Genomic DNA, 8156 nt, shown 5'->3' with positions numbered 1-8156 from the left:
CATTCTGTCGTATACATTTCTTGTACCTGTATTCCTCTAATTTAGTTGTAATATTCAAATAATTTTCTATTGGATCATTTTGTTTTTCCAAGGTTAACATCTCCCCGATTATTTGATCGAACTCTTTTGACAATTTTCGTTTATTATAGGATGGTCTCAATTCCAGATTAATAAGGTGACTTTGTTCACAATTATATAACTTATTTCTTATTTTTTGATATTTTATTAATTCCAACTGAATAGAAAAATGATCTGCCCGATCATCCCCCAGAACATTCATAGAGTTACAGCACTTTATCATTTCTTCTGAACAGATAATATAGTCCACTATTGATTTCCCGTTTGGGGAAACAAAGGTAATTTCTGCAGGGGTATCTCCCCTCATCCTACCGTTCAGACTTATTAATTGGTTATTATGAACAAATTCTAGAAGTATTTTCTTTTCTGTATTTAATACTTTGTCTTTGGATATTCTCTTATTGGCTATATTTTCGAACGTCTGAAAAAATATGGTATCAGTGGCTTCGCCAATACGTGCGTTTAGATCACCTCCTATTATCCATAATTGTTCAGGCTAGCCCATCTATCCAGAATTTTTTGCACTTCATTTAAAATTGGTTTCTTCTCAATAGACGGTGGTATATATATTACTACCACTCCCAAATACGTGTAAGACCATCTCATTTTGATTTTATTTTCTAATTTTATTATAACAGCAATGATATAATCCGATGTATATTGGAGGAATATTTCACCTAATCTCTTCTTAATAAGTAACAGAATTCCACATGACGGGCGTCCAAACCTGTTTTTACGTTGAGCATTGCTAATTATTATACTATTGTCTTGTTCTAGATATTTTATTTCCATATCACTTTAGAATCCAGGATAAATTTTAGAATCCATGGATAAATTTTAGAATCCAGGTTTCTACAAATCCAATTAATTCATTTGAGTCCAGAAATTTTCTCATCGAGGTTTTGAATAGTTTCCCTCTTAATCCTTGAATATTCCAAAAGCTTATCGTCACATTACTTTTTTCTCTTTTTGAAATTTCACTTTTTCCTCATTCAATTCATTATCTTTGACTATCAAATTATCATTACTCATTTTTCTATTATCATTCTCCATATTATTAATCATTCTCCTTTTTTCCTGCATTGTTTTTGAATTTTGATTTATTTTGGCTAATCTTACATTATACTTATCTCTAAAAAAGGATTCAGCTGAATTATTTCTCTAGTGTTCAGATCGTATGTATACATTGTATTGTCTTTTAAAAAATAATCATCTCTTATTTTTATCTTTTTATCATTCGATTTCTCTTCAAAGTGATTAGATCACAAATCAGTGTCATACGTCAGTGTCGTCCCCTCAAAAAAGTGTCCAACCAGATACTATGAAGTTGCACAATACACATCTACGTACTGTACAGTACGGTACGTCCGGGATTACTTCAAGGTGTCCGGGGCATGAATAAGTTTAAAGAAAGACATTCTCTATATTATTTCGACTACATTCGTTCGATTTTCTTATGCAGCTGGTTTTTCTAAATGTTTGATACATTTTTAAACATTAAAGTTTGCGGAAATGACATAGAAATTAGTGCGGCAGCGGGTCTTTTGGAAACAAGTAGGCATATTTGGACAAATCTATTATTTCCTGTCTTCTATTTATTTCAATCGAATCTTTTTCGGCAAAAAAAAAAAATCTTCCCAAAGTTGTCTTACACAAAAGAAAAAATAGAAATAATTATTTACTTCTTTACATAAATTATAAATTTCTCCGTGTTTCAAGCATCATAATAGAGTTATAAGTTATTTAATGTAATTTTTTTATGTTTACAGACCCAAGATTTTTCGAAGTTCGAATGTTACGTCTCACGGAGAATCGATTCGTCTAAATACATTTATGAAAAATTAATGACTTGTTTTAAAATCTCTTGTAAATGACTTTTTGAATTAAAATCTTTCTGCATTAATTTCATTATGAATTTCTTTATAACTGGTTAAAACGACACGAGACAATTTAGTTTGTTCTACTAGATTGATTACATACATTATGTGTATGTATGGGGAAATATTTATGCCCTTTACAGGTAGTTTACATCCAGAATGGAACAAAGCAGCGTGGGTAGAAAATGAAAAACCATGCGTCGATCCGAACTGCTAACCGAAACTTATGTGGGAGGGCTGGATGGGGTTCGAATTCGAACCCGATCTTAATGATATTTCCTCCACAGAAAATACGTTAGTTATTAACTGTGGCTGTAATATATTTCCAACGTCATCTTCGTTTACGTATTATGCAATTTTTTCATGCTTTCTAGTCAGGTTTAATGAAACTGGCTCTCTCTCTGCCGTTAGCTAAACTACATCACATCCACCATAATAAAATTTTTCGTGTTTTTGAATTATTTAATTTGTAAAGCAAAGACCGAGAAGGAAATTAATTTGCTACTAGAAGATAGAGAGACAAATATTGGTCTCTTTACAATTTGTACTTTACGTACCACAGAAAGGAAAGATTACGCCGAGGAACTAGTGTTTCTCCAACGGGATCCCGGTGGTTTTTAATCCGGAAAGTTCTTCTCATCCCGGGAAATTCCATAAATTTCTAAAAAATTCACCTTTTTCTTATTTTGTATTAAAGTTGAAGAAATTTTGCAAAAAGAAAGTATAATTAACCCACAAATTGTCAGAATACATTTGTATTTATTAATTTTGAGCACGCTTATTCGTTTTTAAAATTTTTTCTTATTACAGCGTGTCACAAATTGTCAACAATCAATATGTAGCCTATTTGTGACAGGNGCTGAATTATTTCTCTAGTGTTCAGATCGTATGTATACATTGTATTGTCTTTTAAAAAATAATCATCTCTTATTTTTATCTTTTTATCATTCGATTTCTCTTCAAAGTGATTAGATCACAAATCAGTGTCATACGTCAGTGTCGTCCCCTCAAAAAAGTGTCCAACCAGATACTATGAAGTTGCACAATACACATCTACGTACTGTACAGTACGGTACGTCCGGGATTACTTCAAGGTGTCCGGGGCATGAATAAGTTTAAAGAAAGACATTCTCTATATTATTTCGACTACATTCGTTCGATTTTCTTATGCAGCTGGTTTTTCTAAATGTTTGATACATTTTTAAACATTAAAGTTTGCGGAAATGACATAGAAATTAGTGCGGCAGCGGGTCTTTTGGAAACAAGTAGGCATATTTGGACAAATCTATTATTTCCTGTCTTCTATTTATTTCAATCGAATCTTTTTCGGCAAAAAAAAAAAATCTTCCCAAAGTTGTCTTACACAAAAGAAAAAATAGAAATAATTATTTACTTCTTTACATAAATTATAAATTTCTCCGTGTTTCAAGCATCATAATAGAGTTATAAGTTATTTAATGTAATTTTTTTATGTTTACAGACCCAAGATTTTTCGAAGTTCGAATGTTACGTCTCACGGAGAATCGATTCGTCTAAATACATTTATGAAAAATTAATGACTTGTTTTAAAATCTCTTGTAAATGACTTTTTGAATTAAAATCTTTCTGCATTAATTTCATTATGAATTTCTTTATAACTGGTTAAAACGACACGAGACAATTTAGTTTGTTCTACTAGATTGATTACATACATTATGTGTATGTATGGGGAAATATTTATGCCCTTTACAGGTAGTTTACATCCAGAATGGAACAAAGCAGCGTGGGTAGAAAATGAAAAACCATGCGTCGATCCGAACTGCTAACCGAAACTTATGTGGGAGGGCTGGATGGGGTTCGAATTCGAACCCGATCTTAATGATATTTCCTCCACAGAAAATACGTTAGTTATTAACTGTGGCTGTAATATATTTCCAACGTCATCTTCGTTTACGTATTATGCAATTTTTTCATGCTTTCTAGTCAGGTTTAATGAAACTGGCTCTCTCTCTGCCGTTAGCTAAACTACATCACATCCACCATAATAAAATTTTTCGTGTTTTTGAATTATTTAATTTGTAAAGCAAAGACCGAGAAGGAAATTAATTTGCTACTAGAAGATAGAGAGACAAATATTGGTCTCTTTACAATTTGTACTTTACGTACCACAGAAAGGAAAGATTACGCCGAGGAACTAGTGTTTCTCCAACGGGATCCCGGTGGTTTTTAATCCGGAAAGTTCTTCTCATCCCGGGAAATTCCATAAATTTCTAAAAAATTCACCTTTTTCTTATTTTGTATTAAAGTTGAAGAAATTTTGCAAAAAGAAAGTATAATTAACCCACAAATTGTCAGAATACATTTGTATTTATTAATTTTGAGCACGCTTATTCGTTTTTAAAATTTTTTCTTATTACAGCGTGTCACAAATTGTCAACAATCAATATGTAGCCTATTTGTGACAGGACTCTGAAAAATCTTTACTTTTCAGAACCGGTAATATCTGGAATAATTGTGCTTTGAGAGCAAAAGAAGTACTGTAACGCATCTAGAAAACAAACTAGAAATCTAGGCTACAGGTGAAAAAAACACATAACATCCGTCTTTTCTTAAATGCATTAAAGACGATATCACCCACATCAATTGAATCGAGAAGGGCAATCTCGGTAGCGAGACTTTTCTTTACTAAAATAAGAATCAAATTGACTGATCGGAGTATCAACTTTATTTGCTTTTTAAAATTTTATTATAAAAATTTATAATAATATTTTGTATTGTGTTTTATTTAAAAACGAAAAATACCTTTTAAGTTAAAAGTTTTGATCTAAGTTCATTTTTTTCTTTAAATTTTCATCTCAATTCAAAGGCTTTTTTGTTGTAAGCAGTTTCCAACAAACTTTAATAAATTTTTTCTATTGGTGAAAATTTCTATGTAACTCAAAAGTAATTTTTACACATATTTTACACAGCATTATTATTATTATTTTGGAGGTTGCAGGACGTATTAAGTTACTTAAAAATGAAAAATAATTATATCATTTGATTTTAAGATTTATTTTATATCTTAAAAAGAATTAATTATATCCCGGGACTTCCCGGGACGAGCAAAAGACAGGAAAATAAAAAACCCTACAAGGAACTGACCTTTTCTTGGATATTTTTCGTGTAAACGTGTAAAATTAAAAAAAAATTCTCAGTGTTTCCTATGTTGTGAAAAGGAAAAATTGTGACATATTATAGTATAAAATTCTAAAGGCATTCATAATTATACTGTTTTTAAATATATTTAAAAGAACAATGGAAAAAAGTAACAATTAATATAAAATAAAACTTTATAATGTATAACAAATCGAGAAATTCTAAATCCATTAAGCCTATGTTTAAAACATTTCAAAATTTAGGATGTATTTCCCGGATTTTGTAGAACTGCAACCTACGCGTGGTAATACTTCATTGAAACTTATGTACTCGTATAAAGCATTACCCTACTACAGTTTCAGATTAAGTATACAAACAGTCTATCCGCAACGATGATAATTTTTTTCGCAAATTTTAAAGTGATTCATTCAAACCCTATCAATGGGTTCAGCGGGGCCATTTGTTAGAGTATACCATTTAAAGAGGCCTCAAATAGCAAATGGTCCAGAGCTCCTCTCGTCTTTTAGATGCTCCCGTACAGTAATGTTTGTTCTTATTATTTTTCGCCCAGTTATCTGTATAAAGGATAATTTGAGAAAATTTATAAATTACATTTTTTATTATTTGAAGACAATTCGTTCAAGTAGGAATCACCATTATTAGTTTTCTGCATTTTAGACGATACAATTTCGGCGACCGACCTTCCTTTCTAGGCTACTAGCCGCCAAAATTTTTTTTTAAAAAGTCCTTTAAAAAACACTTCCAATTAAAAATACAAAAATTTTTTAAAATCGGAACTGGTGGTTTTCGAATGTCTTTCCTTTTATCATCTGTACCCTTTGGGGTGTTTTGGCCTTTTATCCACAGACAAGTGAGCGCTGGAAAATGTAGATCAAAAAGACAATGTAGATCTAAAATGCAGAAAACTAATAAATGGTGATTCCTACTTGGACAAATTGTCTTCAAATAATAAAAAATAAAAAGAACTATCGGAAGGAAAAAACTTATGAATTATAAATTACAATTAGAATGCGTATAGAAATGGGTAGTCAACAACGAAAAGGAAACGTGTTATTAAGATAAAAGCTTCCTGTACTTGGCATTAATATACTAGTGTTTATATATAATTGCTTTACTTCTATAAGGAGAGTAATTTTCATTCATTCTTTCATTTTGAATTTGTCTCCAATTACTAAAATAACTTTATTGTGTTATTACATCGAAAAATCATGAGGAAAATCGTAATATCCATCCTTTTTCAGATGTGTATTAGTTATATTTCGACAAAGTCCTTTGTGAAAAGAAATAATCGTGCAGAGTTATGCGGTAAGCGTAATTTACACCTTCCTATATCTTTTTCTCTTTCGCCCTATGAGTATTAACAGGGCCCTTTTATAGTCACACTCATCGTTGGCTCGTCCAAACCCGCAATGGGGAGCGATCGGGTGGTGAGAGAGGGGCCCGATTACCCTTAAAATTTTCCTGGGATTTTCGTTCGTCGGAATTTCCACAGCGGTAGCAATTAAATCTGAATTTTGACAATTGGGTTGACAAGCAAAAAAGATAGGAAACACGTGATTTATTGAACACCTTACACACAAATCATTCATCTTTTCCTTTCTCGTATGAGTATTAGGATGATGGTAACTGACNACGCGTATTAATATTTCATTGCAACTTATGTACTCGTATAAAGCATTACCCTACTATAATTTCAGATTAAGTATACAAACAGTCTATCAACAATGAATTGAAACCGCAATGATGATAATTTTTTTCGGCAAATTTTAAAGTGATACACTCAAACCCTATCAATGGGTTCAGCGGGGCCATTTGTTAGAGTTGCCATTTAAAGAGGCCTCAAATAGCAAATGGTCCAGGGCTCCTCTCGTCTTTTAGATGCTTCAGTACAGTAATGCTTGTTCTTATTATTTTTCGCCCAGTTATCTGTATATAGGATAATTTGAGAAAATTTATAAATTACAAATAAAATGCGTATAAAAATGGCTCGTCAACAACGAAAAGGAAACGTGTTATTAAAAGTATTTAATTAATCGTGTAACTTCCCGAAAGATAAATACCTTCCTGTAAATACAGTTAATTAATTTGATCTTTTCCTCCAGAAATTACACGTTGAATGAGTTGATTATAAAGGAAATAAATTTAATTTTTTTTTTTTGAAAAACACGAAAATATATTAGAGACGTACTTTTGGCATAAAGTACTTTAAGGTCATTCGTGAATTAATTGATATTACTTTTAAAATGTATTTAATTATTAGAGACAGTCGAATGAAAACCAATCACCAGGCATAGGACTCGGGGCGCTGAAAAGTTGGCAACAATGCTGTTTACGAATAATAATACCGTCTGTGGGAAAGGAGGGCGGTGTAATTCGTAAACGGCAGGATTGCCGACTTTTGCGGTCATTTCTGGGCGTGGTGATCCATTTTCTTTTGACAGCCTCAAATATGCGGGGAATCGTTTGTATCCGACGATGGAGGGCGAGTTCTTGAAAACGTGAGCTTTCACCCGTCGTTGCAAAATAATTGTCTGGAAACAATTTTTGTGTATTTGCGAACGATTTAGACTTCTGGCCTGGTGACATAATTATGGGAAGGGAGGTACTTTGATTTAAGCCTATGACGAGTGGGAATGAAAGTGAAGGTAAAAAGAAGGGAAATTTTCGGTTAGAAAGTAGCTGTAGAATTTAATGATCTGATGTATTAGTCATACTGAACATTATAATTTTTCACGTGAAAATCACCTGACTTCTGGTTTAAATCGGAAATTCGTATATACAGTAGTTAGTCGGGATCTCTGGTCCCTAAGAGTTCCAAATCTGATCTTGATTTTCATCTTTCTCAGTGGTTCCCAATTACTGCCTGTCTGTCTGTTACCTTTTCACGTCTAAACCGCTGAACAGGTTTTAATAAAACTTGGCACACAGATAGCTTACATGTTGGAGATGGACATGGCTACATTTTACTGCGAGAAAATATCTTACTCCCACGAGAAAATTCGATATAACGCGGGCGAAGCTGTGGGTAGACAGCGAGTGATAAATAGAATAAGTTTTTTTTTA

The sequence above is a fragment of the Centruroides sculpturatus genome, unplaced genomic scaffold, assembly GCF_000671375.1.
Source record: "Centruroides sculpturatus isolate CEXI.00-Female unplaced genomic scaffold, Cexi_2.0 scaffold497, whole genome shotgun sequence".
NCBI lineage: Eukaryota > Metazoa > Arthropoda > Arachnida > Scorpiones > Buthidae > Centruroides > Centruroides sculpturatus.
Note: the sequence above shows the minus strand (reverse complement) of the source record.